The sequence below is a fragment of the Carassius gibelio genome, chromosome B24 (genome assembly GCF_023724105.1).
Source record: "Carassius gibelio isolate Cgi1373 ecotype wild population from Czech Republic chromosome B24, carGib1.2-hapl.c, whole genome shotgun sequence".
NCBI classification, from domain to species: Eukaryota; Metazoa; Chordata; class Actinopteri; order Cypriniformes; family Cyprinidae; genus Carassius; species Carassius gibelio.
Genome location: NC_068419.1, coordinates 6,905,253 through 6,919,890, shown reverse-complemented (window position 1 = coordinate 6,919,890; position 14,638 = coordinate 6,905,253).

Here is a 14,638-nt window from a genome sequence, read left to right as displayed (position 1 = left end):
TAATGCAAGCTAAGCAGAACGCTCTGATCCCACAAGTCTGTTTTTTTCCCTTTTCAATGTCAATGAGGTAGGTTTTAAAATGCAAGGGAAAAAAGACAAAAAATTGATTTTCAGAAGCAAATGTAATGACTTTAGTGAGGCTTGGTCTGTGTTTATCAGCAAGAGTATATTTTAGCTGTTACGGGACAGGGCGCAATACAACAGTTTTTTTTTTCTAATAGGGTTTTTCAATTTATGAGTAAAATAAAGCCTTTGGTAACCTAACTTGATGCTACTTTTATGTTTTGTTCTACAATGTAAATTATGCACATCCATAAACAAAACACAAATTTTGAAGCAGTAATGTTCATTTTGATGAACGTTTTTAATAAGTAACTTGATAAGAATGTTTGCGTTCATTGAGTGTGTGCAGTTTACAATGTGGAACAAATACGCAAAAGTAACGTCAAGTTATATTTACCACAGGCTTTATTTTAGTCATAAATTGAAAAAAAAAAATGCTTTAAAACCCCATAGGAAAATCTTGGCGAATTACACTTCCTGTTTCTGACGTCATAGTTCCCTCACTCCATACTTAACATTTCTGCTGCTGGTTACTCACCAAATGTAACTTCCTCAAAGATGATGTCACTAAAGAACTGGTTTTTGTTATATTATAAAACTAACGGGGATTGAAATGAATATTGAGGACATATTTCCAAAGAAAGTGTAAAGTTTCAAGATGTAAAAAGAGGAGAAAAACACCTGAAATGAGTCCTAAAAAAAAAAAAAAAAATGATGCATTTATCAGACGCATTTATCCAAAGCAAGTTATAGTGCATTCAGGCTAACATTTTTTTTACCTAAAATATATTCCCTGGGAATTGAACCCACAACCTTGCACTGCTAACACAATGCTCTACCACTTGAGCCACAGGAACACTAAAGGGTTAATTCATCCAAAAATGAAAATGTCACTGTGTTGTTCCAAACCTGAATGACATCATTTATTATTTCTTCTCCTGCAGAATATAAAAGAACAGAAATGTATCTTTTTTTTTTCATTCATACAATGGAACATAAAAAGGTTCCTCAAAATATCTTCTTTTACCTTCTGCAGAAGAAATAAAGTCAAAGAGCTTCGGACAGACATGGCATTTTTAGGTTGCTTATGCCTTCTTTTTACTGCAATATTTTAAGAACGTTCAAGTAGAATCCTTTAAGATGGTAAAATGACAACATAAACTCTAAATTATATTACTTAAAATGCACTCTCATAGCCACTGGATTGTGATATAAGAAAACTAATATGTGTTCTAGTTTAAAAAATTGTGAGATTGATATTTTAGCACTGAAGTACCTGCAGCTTATGCAGCACCCAATCTGTCATGGTTTTTAGTCAAGCTGGACAGAAAGATCAGCATTTGGCTGTTAGTCTGTCACTGCAGCCTGCAGGCAATAAACTCTATTATAAAGTACCAGCAGTTTTGAGTTTTCCATGATTCTTTCTATCCATTTCACAGCAGAGGCCTCAATAGATCCTTTCCTTTGATTCTCTTACAGGCTCACAGACAAAGTGATTCATTCAATAGACTGTTCAATAATGGTTTGGCCTTAAACGAAGCACTGTTTAGTTTCCATGAGATTTCAGTCCTCTAAAACATCCCTTTGACTTGTTATGTGCCAGTAATGACTGTGGTATTTTTCCCACGCAGGCCAGAGATGGTGGAACAGATCAACGTTGATGCTGAAAATGTTTCAGTGACTTTGCGCAACATGCATGATTCAGGAAAGGTTTAACTTACTGTATCATTAGATTGTGGTTCTCAACTGGAGGGTCACGACCCAAAGATGGATAACTTTTTCCTGTACTACTTCCTCCTTGTCGCTCCATCCTACATCTGCTGCGGTTTGTTTGCCCGTGAGTCTCATCACCTGCCAGAAGCCAAACATGGTGTTAGGATGGATGTTATATTTATAGCATCATACATACAGGTCAAGTTTATCAAGTCTGTAAAATCACAAAATAAATGCAAACTAATTTGTCCCCGCAGCTTTAGTCTAATCAGCCAAGAGTTGAACCCGGGTCTCTGTGGCCTCATTGCAAGATACTTTTCTCTTCACAGTGGCAAATATGTAAAAATGCAACAATATAAATTGGATATTTCAGATACATTAACAAAAAAGAATGTATATATAGTGTCCCCAAATACAGTCACAAAAACCATCAAGCGCTACAAAGAAACTGGCTCACATGCGGACCACTCCAGGAAAGGAAGATCAAGAGTCACCTCTGTTGCGGAGGATAAGTTCATCCGAGTCACCAGCCTCAGAAATCGCAGGTTAACAGCAGCTCAGATTAGAGACCAGGTCAATGGCACACTGAGTTCTAGCAGAAGACACATCTCTAGAAAAACTGTTAAGAGGAGACTGTGTGAATCAGGCCTTCATGCTAGAATATCTGCTAGGAAACCACTGCTAAAGAAAGGCAACAAGCAGAAGAGACTCATTTCGGCTAAAGAAAACAAGGAATGGACGTTAGACCAGTGGAAATCTGTGCTTTGGTCTGATGAGTCCAAATTTGAGTTCTTTGGTTGCAACCACTGTGTCTTTGCGCGACGCAGAAAAGGTGAACGGATGGACTCTACATGCCTGGTTCCCACCGTGAAGCATGGAGGAGGAGGTGTGATGGTGTGGGGGTGCTTTGCTGGTGACACTGTTGGGGATTTATTCAAAATTGAAGGCATACTGAACCAGCATGGCTACAACAGCATCTTGCAGTGGCATGCTATTCCATCCGGTTTGCATTTCGTTGGACCATCATTAATTTTTCAATAGGACAATGACCCCAAACACACCTCCAGGCTGTGTAAGGGCTATTTGACCCAGAAGGAGAGTGATGGGGTGCTGCGCCAGATGACCTGGCCTCCACAGTCACCGGACCTGAACCCAATCGAGATGGTTTAGGGGTGAGCTGGACCGCAGACAGAAGGCAAAAGGGCCAACAAGTGCTAAGCATCTCTCGGGGAACTCCTTCAAGACTGTTGGAAGACCATTTCAGGTGACTACCTCTTGAAGCTCATCAAGAGAATGCCAAGAGTGTGCAAAGCAGTAATCAAAGCAAAAGGTGGCTACTTTGAAGAACCTACAATATGACATATTTTCAGTTTTTTCACACTTTTTTGTTATGTATATAATTCCACATGTGTTCATTCATAGTTTTGATGCCTTCAGTGTGAATCTACAATTTTCATAGTCATGAAAATAAAGAAAACCCTTTGAATGAGAAGGTGTGTCCAAACCTTTGGTCTGTACTGTATATATATGGTGTATATATATATATATATATACCATAACTATTACGTACATTGTATGTATACTGCATATAGAATAAAGTAGAGTATACTTTTAAAAGTGAAAAGAAAATGACATGGACTGTGTGTTAGGGCTGGACAGTTAATCTAAATTTATTTCCAGTTATGATTTTGGCTTGCAACAATCATGAAAACAAGACAACTGGGATCAAATTATTATTCTGATGCATTTATTTTACATTGTAAATTTCGTATGCAGCTGAATTATATTTGAAGCTTTTTTTATGATTTTTTAAAAGTTTTTTTTTTTTTTTAAGTCTGTGAGTAATCATGTAACTGTTGTCTTAGTATCGATCAAAATTATTTGCCATAATTGAGAAGCCCCACTAATCAAATGTCAACTTGGATAGGTTTTATGATATGACGTCATCCCCCCCCAAAAAAAAGAAAGAAAAGAAAATTAAATGCATTAAAAATAAGTTTTATGAATGCATTAAATAGAAGTTCAGATAAAAAAAAAAAAAAAAAAATATTACTGACTACATATATTTAACTAGCTTTTATTTAATATTAAACATAAGGAAATTAGTTTGCTTTCAATGTTATGAATAATTTTTCTATTTTTAAAAAATATATATTTGTTTAATATTACATTTGACCATTTTTGTTTCTTTTTTTATTAAATACCATTACCACTGTTGCTATAATTATTTTTTATTATCATTTTTAAATAGTACAAAAAATAAAGAATTTGGTTCCTTTTCGTGTGACTTTTCGAGTCCTGAAGCAAAACCAGTTTAGAGCCAGTGTTTTAGATGTCATCTATATGACATATATTAACTACATATTATATTCAAAAGACATCCGATCATTCCTTTGTAATCATTCCTTGTCTATTTACTTTTCTACACTAACTTAAACATGTAATGTCCCATATCGGCCAGAATTATTTAAAACATAGCTGCTATTATGGTTAATAATTGTGGGTGTTCATTTATAAGCCTCTCTTCCCAGCCCTAAACCAGAGGATAATCTGTGGCATACTAGAAAGGACAGGGCTGACATCCTGATTTTTTTTTTTTTTTTTTTTTTTTTTTCATTGGGAGCAGTCACATTACATTTGTGTCCTACTGATTTGCAGACACAATGGGATCCCTATTAACAGGCCACAGCTGGAGATCTGGGCCCTGATGATTGAGTGATCTTTGAAAAGAGAGAGCATTTGACAGATCCAAGGCCACCACTGAGATAAGAAGCCAGCAAGCTTTAGATTCATTATAGTTTCTCCGAAAAGCTGACAGAGAACCCTGAAAATGTCATAACTGATTTAATTGGTTATAGCGTGTAGTTGTGTTTGTATCTTTTTCTTTTCATAACCCAAGTTCTCCTTGTTGAGAAGCATTCATTTAACAAAAGCCCAGGTGATGCAACTTATCAGACTGTTGCGCTCATGCAGCATGTAAATCTTTTCATTAAACCAGACAGCATGTCCTGCCAAACTGATATGTGAATTGTATTAAATAGATCATAAAACCAAGCTCTGATACTAAAGAAAGCCTTATAATGAGCTCCTATTTCTCTCTGTTAGGTCAATTACCTCGTCTGTCCATATAGAGCAAAAGATGTGTTTAATACTCAGACATGCATCTAAGTATCACAAGATACTTAAATAAAAAAAAAAAAAAATGTCGTAGTTTTTGGAATAATCAGCTCTGTGAATATGGTTGCCAAAGTATCCAGTCTGATTCTCAATGTTGTGAAAGAGATAACAAGATTACAATTTTCTTCTTCTCAATTCTTCAGCCACAGCTCTGTAAACGGAGGAGGCTGAATCAGACTCTTTTTTATTATAATGCATTGTATAAAATAGGTATTGTGAACCAACAATGAACAATCACTTTTACATCATGCGTTATTTTAGGTGTAGCCTATTGTTAATTTATAAAAATATAAAGGCATCTTTGAAAATTAATATTAAACTAGATTAATAAATGCTGTCAAAGTATTGTTCACTGTTGTCATTAATTATAATCTATTTTTGCAATAAAATCTCTGTTCTGACTGATAAAGCAGTAAGAGATGCAACAGTGCCCTCTACTGATCAAACCTTGCGATTACATTTGACTCTATATCAACGTGCACGAACGTACCTGCTTTGCCATGCTCTTTTTAATTATTATTTAACCACCATACCAACAACCATTATAGGATTTTTTTTTTCACAGATAAGGGTTTGTAATGACCTTTGTAATGAAAGGTTTTATTTTATTTTATTTTATTTTATTTTATTTTATTTTATTCCTCGTCCCCTCAACCAGCTCAATATGTGGAGCTCAGAAGAGATTCCGAAAATAATCGAATAGTTTCATAAACATTGGGAATCAAAATATGCAATAGACTCATTATAACAATCTGCCGTATTCACTGTAGCCAGGTGTTTTTGAAAATTCGAAACAGATTCGAAGCACTTTCGAAGTACTTTTTTGGGGTAATCTACATGCTTAAACATTCTGAAACTTTGGTAAATATGCAGAACTTGAACTATTTTTTATACATTTTGTAGTAGCTATGTTAGTGCTCATACTAATATCTATCTATCTATCTATCTATCTATCTATCTATCTATCTATCTATCTATCTATCTATCTATCTATCTATCTATCTATCTATATGTATTAGAAATACCCAGCTAACAATTATCCTACTCGGAACGTTCCCTTAAAGTTATAAAAATATAACCTACAGCTAAGGTTCCCAGAACATTCTCCTAAAGTTATCAAATTAAACCTAACAATAACATACAGGGAACGTTCCCCCCCTCCCCCCCATAACACATGTGGAATTATTATGGAATTATATACATAACAAAAAATGAGAGATGCTTAGCACTTGTTGGCCCTTTTGCCTTCTGTCTGGGGTCCAGCTCACCCCTAAACCATCTCGATTGGGTTCAGGTCCGGTGACTGTGGAGGCCAGGTCATCTGGCGCAGCACCCAATCACTCTCCTTCTTGGTCAAATAGCCCTTGATGCCTTCAGTGTGACTCTACAATTTTCATAGTCATGAAAATAAAGAAAACTCTTTGAATGAGAAGGTGTGTCCATACTTTTGGTCTGTACTGTATATATTAAGGTCAATTTCAAATTTTAAAATGAGACTTTTTTAATGTATTTTAAAATGGCCAGTATGTAGGCTATTGATTTTATTGTGTTACTTTAGGCCTATACTTCCAACTTAAATATAACATCCATTATAAAAATATTAATTATTAAGTTATTTATTTTAACTATATTAAATTATTTAAGTATGATAATATTTACAAATTATGGAGTAAACAAACAATTTAAATATTTATTTTGTGAAATTTGTACATGACTTAAGACTTTCCCTGAATCGTGGGGTCATTTCCAACACAACCAGATATTTTACCAGGTATTTCTTAAAAACAGAAATTTGTTTCTGAAAGCTAGTTTTCATTTATAGTATGATCCTTTATCTATAGGTAATTGAATGTTATTTAAAATTATTTTGTCCTCCATAACTCATTAACATAAACAAAGATTTTGTTTGCCATTATCTGCATTTACATATATGTGCACTTTGTAAGAAGGAGTATGTCTACCTTCAGCAGCATCTTAAAAAATCACAGCACTTGGCAAACCGTGAGGAGCTCCGCCTCATCGTTCTTTACAGCTCTGGGCTGTAATTTTTCAAATGTATAAGCATTATTGTTTAATTGTTTAATGATACATGTATGAAATAATAATGAAAAGTACATATTTTCATTTATTTTTAGCATTAACAGCACATTGAAATGCCCTCATTGTGACAAGTCTCTGGTTCGCCTGGATAAACATTTCACTTTCTTCCACAACCTGAGTATAAGTTGTTTATTTTACGTAATTGCATTCTCATTTGAATATATGTCAGTACATCTTAGAGTTTGCTCTGTTTGTCAGGCTGTGGACTGTCAGGCACAACTAAAACGTGCCAAACAACCAAAGGTGCAGGAACTCCTTGCCTCATATCTATATCCACCAATGCTGACAAGCCTGGATGTGCAAATGAGCAACAAATCTGAGGAACAACCAGACGTCCCCCAGAATGTTCCAGCAGCCCCTGCCAATGATCCCACAGCTCCTGTAGACAAGACAGCCACGAAAATACATAACGCGACAAACTGCAGATATCTTAGCTCTGAGCGGAAGGATAAGGGCCATGAAATATGAAAGGGCGCCTTCCAGGTGTTCAAAGAAAAAGTATTTCATATTCATTCACTACATTTAAAGTCAAAAGTATAGATACACCTAGCAGAATCTGCAAAATGTCACCACCGAAACATTATAATTGTTTCGGTAGTGACAAAAAGGAACTTATAATCCTCATATTTAAGGGAAATAAATAAAAGTTTAGTACAGTTATGCATTTTTTGTTGATGTGTGTATATAGTGTTTTAGTATGTAAGTTAAAATTCTGTAATGTGATGTGGTTGCTACCAAAGCATTCCCTTTCACAACCGAAAATGTTCAGTCACTACATAAACATGGGACATTTTAATAAGATTTTAGCAAAATCTTAATAGGTCAATATAACCCATCTAATTAAATTACTATTACCGTGTTCTGGTTTGACAAATTTGGGGGGAGGACAAATATTTCTAAACTTTATGAAAATACAATATGAGAATTAACTGCACAATTACTAGAAATGTGTACCTTGGAAATTCTACAATTTGCATACTGTACATACACATTTTTGGGGAAAAGACGTTTTCCCTAGACATTTCCAAATCTGACTTTGGACCAATTTTGTAGAATGGCCCATATATATATACGATACGATACACTAACATTCAAAAGTTTTGGGTAAGATTTAAAACATTAGAAGAAGAAATTCGAACTTGTATCCTGCAAAGATGCATTAAATGGATCTAAACTGCCAGTAAAGACATCAAATTACAAAAGATTTCAAATAAATGCTGCTAATTGAACTTTTTATTCATCAAAGAATCCTGAAAAAAAAAATTCTATCACAGTTTCCACAAAAATATTAATCAACAAAAAGATTTTTGTGGAAACCAGCAGCAGTTTTTTATGAAAAGAACCATTATTAAGAGCACCAGTTATAATTGATAATACCTAAGCAGCAAACCAGTATATTAGAATGATTTCTGGATCATGTGACACTGAAGACTGGAGTATGATGCTGAAAATTCAGCTTTGCATCACAGGAATAAAATTCATAATTATAGCAGATTATTATTTGAATTGTAATAATATTTCACAATATAATTGGTTTTATTGTATTTGCTGCACTTTTGATCAATTTTTGCATCCTTGTTGAATAAAAATATTAATTTTAGTGCTGTCAAATTATTATTTGAGATTAATTGCATCCATAATATAAGTTTTTGTTTACATAATAAATGTGTGTATACTGTTTATATTTATTATGTATATAGAAATACAAACACATGCATGTGTGTGTGTGTGTATATATATATATATATATATATATAGATAGATAGATAGATAGATAGATAGATAGATAGATAGATAGATATGAATATAAATGTATAAACGTAAATAGTTTCAAAAATATTTACTTTATTTGTGTGTATTTATAAATACATAATTAATAAATAATAATAACAATTATTTTGGATGCAATTAATCGTTTGATACCACCAATTAATTAATTTCTTTTTTTAATATTACACCAAACTTTTGAATGGCAGTATGTTACAGTATATAAAATGTATGACAATAAGAAATGTTATTAATAATTATTATTAATCAATAATAACTGATAATAATGGAGCACCAAAGCATAGTATAATAATGTCTGAAGTAAATATGTTTACTGATGTAAATATGCTGCTGAAAGGAATAAATTACATTTTAAAATATATTAAAATAGGAAACAGCAGTTTTAAATTATAAAATTTCATTATGTTACTGTATTTTTGTTCAGTAAATGCAGAGTAGGTAAACATAAATAACTTCATTTAAAAATTTAGTATTTAAAAACTTCAAGTGGTAATGTACACAGTATATAGGCTATGTGTGTAATATAAAACTAAGAAAATTTCAAACATTTTTAATATTGTGATTTTCAAGCCATCTTTTCTAACTGTAATTCAAAGGTCAAGACACAAAGCCAGTTTCCTCATGCCAGTGAGGACGAGCTGCCAGACCGATGCACGATTTCTCAGAGGACAGTCTGTTCAAACTACATGCGTTTAATAGCAGAAAATACAGGATTTACATGAATAATCTTTTTTTATTATTATTTATTTATTTATTTTGTAGCAAGCCCGAGAAAATACAACATCTATCTGCATCATGCAAAATGCATCCAAGAGGAAATCTTTCCCCAAAATGCTCTTACATGGGCTCATTCACCCACTCAAACACACGCTCATGCTTGTGTCCTTGACAGGGTCATTGCTAAATCTCTTTCTGAGCTGCAGTGCTAAATATGCAAGAGAAGACCAGCACCTGAATGTTAATCAGCTCTGCCTGACTCCTCGTCTTTACACGGCTCACTGCCTGTGGACCTCCAATACTGGCTCTCTGAACATGATGGATGAATCTAGACTGATGTGCTGTCACATGTCCATGCCACTCCAAAGATAAATACGTAACATGAGAAAGTACATCTTAGAGTTGCATGAGAAAGTGAAAGTTTTATAAAGCTATAGAACATAAATTCCAAATAGACTTAGAAAGGTTGCTTTTATTTATTTTCCTCAACAAACTGTTAAAGTATGAGATGTGTTAAAGTAAGTCCACTAGAGGGCAGTAGGTGAACGTTCAGAAAATATGAATTATGTTGTTCTTTATTGATATTTGAATACGTGTTATAAAATAAAGTTGCATGAAATTATATTTAAAATATTATATTATCCTTTAAATATCATTAGCATGAATGTGCATTACAGATGTAGGCCTAAATTAGGTTAATTTTGATTTAACATAGGCCTATTTATTTTTAAATCCTTCCGTTTGGTCACAGCCAGTTGCACGAAATCGAGTGCTTAAATGGCATTTAACGTTAAGTCACTTAAGGTTTTTTGTAAGTAATAGCAAACAATAAGAAGAAAGTAGCTAATTATCAATTTTCGGGGTCAAGCCGCTGGTGACCGCAACTAACAGATTTAAATATGTTTATTATGTCTCTGTGGAGAGCTCTTCACATCAAGTGTGTTTGATTAGCAACACCAGTCATTCAAACTTCCAAATATGAACAAATCCTTCAGCCAGGGTGGTTTTTGCTTTGGCAGCAGGTTTGTGGAAGTGCACCAAAAGCCTTTGTAAACATTTCGTGAGGCGCGCTTCTTTCCCGCGGATTCCCACGATACTTCCGCCACGTCTGGGTCTCTGGTCTAACACTGCGCTGACAGGATCGCCATTGTTTTTGTTCTCCCTGAAGCACCCGGCTCACTTCAAGGATAAATGTGTCTGTTGGTGACCTAGTAAAACTAACAGCCGGCCAGGCTTGTGCTCATTGTGTCAGAGCGGCAGAAGAGGCCCACAGTAACAGTTCTCTACACACATACAAACTCATTAGTCAGAGCAGTTATTTTCAATGTACACCAAGTGTTTGTCTTTGTCCTAAGCTGTATTAACTCCTTCTCCAGCTACTATGCTAACCTACAGTAGTTCACAAAAATAGCTAAAATTTAAGTTGGCACTTAATAAAAATATCCAAAAACCAGAACAGTGTTATATAATTTGCTGACTTGTGTTCTTACATTATCCCAAATGTTTCAAAGAATGTTTAAATCCCGAAAAATAAGCAATTTAACTAGTGACACTGACCATGTCCATAGTGTCATTGTGTAGCCTGCCCAGTGACGTCATAACTCCTCGATTTCTGTTTTTGTTTTGTAGAAAATATGGAAACATCAAAGACGTTTTAATATGTTGTGCATTTTAATAGACCGGTGACGACCGCACCGAGTAGCATTATAACAGATTTTTAAATGTATTTAGTATGATAAAAAGGCGCAGCTTTTTCCCCCCACATACAAATGACTGGAAGGAGCAAAAGACTTTGGCATAATAAAAGCTCCACTGCTTTCGAGCTTGTGTTTGTCGGATTTCATCGACTGTGGGGACGAAGATGACAACTCCGATGATTCCACACTCAGTCATGGCTTCATCATTCTACGCCTTTGTTTCTTTGTTTGTCTTGAATACGTGCCCTCTAGCGGCGAAAAATTACATGTTGTGCCTTTAAATGTCATAAATTTTTGAAATCACAATTATGGCGCGATCAATTTAATGAAATTTCACAGGCAAAAATGTCTGTTGTCAATAGACGCTTAAGGCACTGCTCACATATAATCACTAAAACCAAGCAAATTTCTGCTGGTCAGCACTGCAAATTTGTGTGAAAACTTAAAAATAGGCAATAACCATATAAGGGGAAAAATTTTGCCCTCATGTTAATCTCAAAGTTACGTGTATTTTTACTGAAATTACTGCATTTCCCCTTCAAAATTTCGCCAAGCAAAAGTTGTGGTCACATTATTGAAATTTTGTAGGCAATAAAGTTCTGAAAAGTGAAGCCAAAACATTTTGCCCCCTGGTGGAGTATACGTTGCAGTATAGGTCATAAATTATTTGATGCTATAAAAATGGGGTGATTGGGTCTGCGCAGACTCAGGTTTCGAATGACGTCATCGGCACAAGATGACAGCAAATCTGGGATATTTTGATTTCACTCTTATATAATGGAAGGAAATACAGATGCGTCAACCATCTTTTTTACAGTCTATGTCCACGTCATGTGGATTCCTATTAAAATGTCTGTATTTTTAGTAAATTTTATCTTCCTTGGTTCCTAAATGGCATTTCTTTGAACACAATATGGGCTCTTTTGACTAGTAACCAACACCTTGGCTACACGCTAGCAACCATCCACAGCAACACTGTCATGGTGGGAACTGAACAAGCACATCAAATGTAAAAATCTAAATGTAAAAATCTATTTTGACGTCAATACTGAATGAGTTTGCAACATTAATATTTAAAACAGTTTTATAGAGAAATAAACACTCAACACACAAAGAAATAAAGAAAAACACTTCTAATTGGCTGGCAATATGGCTGCTTGATAAGGAGGCCTGATTATTATCCAGTCTGGTTCCAAATAAGATCTGTATGAGATGTGTGTTGTGCGTATAAAAATTCTGTTTGAGAGACTAGTCTTTCATGTCAAGAGTTTCAGTCCGTAGCTCAGAATGGCAGAGCCAGTGGAGGATAGAAAGAGGTGAGTGATGTGTGTCAGGGATCGCAGAAATGAAAAAAGCCAGAGCAGCCTAAAAGAGGAAGGCAGAGGATTGGAGTTATTCATCATTCAAGAAATCCCCTAAGTTATCGTTGAATATTGATTTTGGCCAAATAAGGCAAGATGTCTGTTTGGTGAAATTAAACTCCTAAAGAACAAACTAATTCAAACTGCCTCAAAATCTATGAAAATAAAATGTGTCAAAAATCTTCCATTTACATGTCTAAATTTGATTAGGCCAGTCAAGTTGCACCTTTTTCATAAAAGTGAAAGCCTCTCCATCTCATCTGACTTTGATCATGTGGAACACATGGGGTATTAAAATAGACAAGATTATAATTTTCATTTAACACAAATGCATACTGATTACTTACTGTCAAGTTAGGAGCAATTTTACTTCAAAAATAATAATAATAATAATAATAATAATAATAATAATAATAATAATAATAATAATAATAATAATAATAATAAAACACTTGAACCTGGGTTTAATAAAAATTTCAATGAATGAAATTGGAATTTATGGAATTTTGTTTTACCTGTATTTTGCTGTATTTTCAGGGTTAAAGGAAATGTCCGTAAGCATAACTGATAATATTCTTATCAGTTTACCAGCAGATTTTCTGTTTTTCTGTTCAGGTTGCCTTATCTTACATGAAGTGAGATCTCCTATTAAAAACAAAAAACAGATAAATCTATACATAACCATTGTTGCAGACTTACAAAGGTAGGATTCATTTGATATCAAAGATATAGTTGCTTTACTTCAGCCTTAGAAGTTAATATGCATCCCCTTGGACGCAAAGCGACTGCTTTGATCTGGGACGTATCATGCATGCATACTTTCTTCTGTTTTGCGTTTAGAAATCTGAAGCTGGGGTAAATTTTGCCATCATCATCAGGTTCATATCCCCCAGAAGTTACCAGAACACCCTCAATCGCCAGCAATTACGAGAACTCCGAGCATGTACGAGCTCTAAAACTGATATCATTTAAAATTCTCCTTCTTCCACGTATGTGAAATATTTCATCCGCTGAGAGAGTATTTTATGCACAAAGAACTCTGGGCTCAAGTTAATTTAACCTTCCTCTTCCCCCGGGTGCGGCCCGTGGAGGCTCGGCTCTCTTTCTCTATGCTGCCTCGTAGTTTTGTGCGTGTGGAGGTGCTGGAGATGTAGCTGTGGGGGTTTTGGATGCTGTAGGAGGTTAATCTAATATCACATGAGCGAAATCTCAAAGGAAACGGCGTTATGTTTACACCCTGCAGCACACAACACACACAAAACAAGTCCCAGACTATAATTCACGGTGCTCATCATCATTGTCGTAGTGGAGTCATAACATTCATCATCTACATCATCACTGTCATCAAGGTTTTCCTCATCATTTGAATCCCCCTGGCCAGAAGTAGAGGTTAACTTTTGAACCGCACATCAGTGGTGGCCTCTTGTGGCTGACGGATCCATACAGCTTTACTTTCTTTTCTCTTTCTTGGTGTGCGTTCTTTTTCTCAGGAAGCTTTAGCACAGGAAGCCCTTGAGAATCATATGGTGTACTAGCTACTGTTTTAAAGTGTTTGAACGTGTGTCTTTGCGTTTGAGGTTCAAAATGGTACAGAACATCTAGGTTCCAAAAAACACTTCTTGGAGACAAACCTCTTGTAAAGAAAACTGAAGGGAAGAAACTTTCTAAACTTTCTACATTTCTAAATCTCGACACAGATTTAGAAATTTTAGTCTTTAAGTAGAAGGAATTGTACTAAAAGGGAGAGTTCAACCAAAAAGGAAAGTAATACAACACAAGTGCAAGTGCTTTCCTCTGTATGTAAACATTTGATTTGCCTCATAAGAGACATTTTTATTTTTATTTTATTCAGATTTAACTACACTGTATATTTAATTCTGTTAAAAGATTAGACTTATAAGAGTCATTTTTCTTTTATCGGACTACAATTGTCTTGCTGGGTGTTTGATTTTCTAAACAGATCACACTAAATTTTTTTTATTTTTAACACTGGTCGCGTTATATGTTTTTGACCCTCTAAAA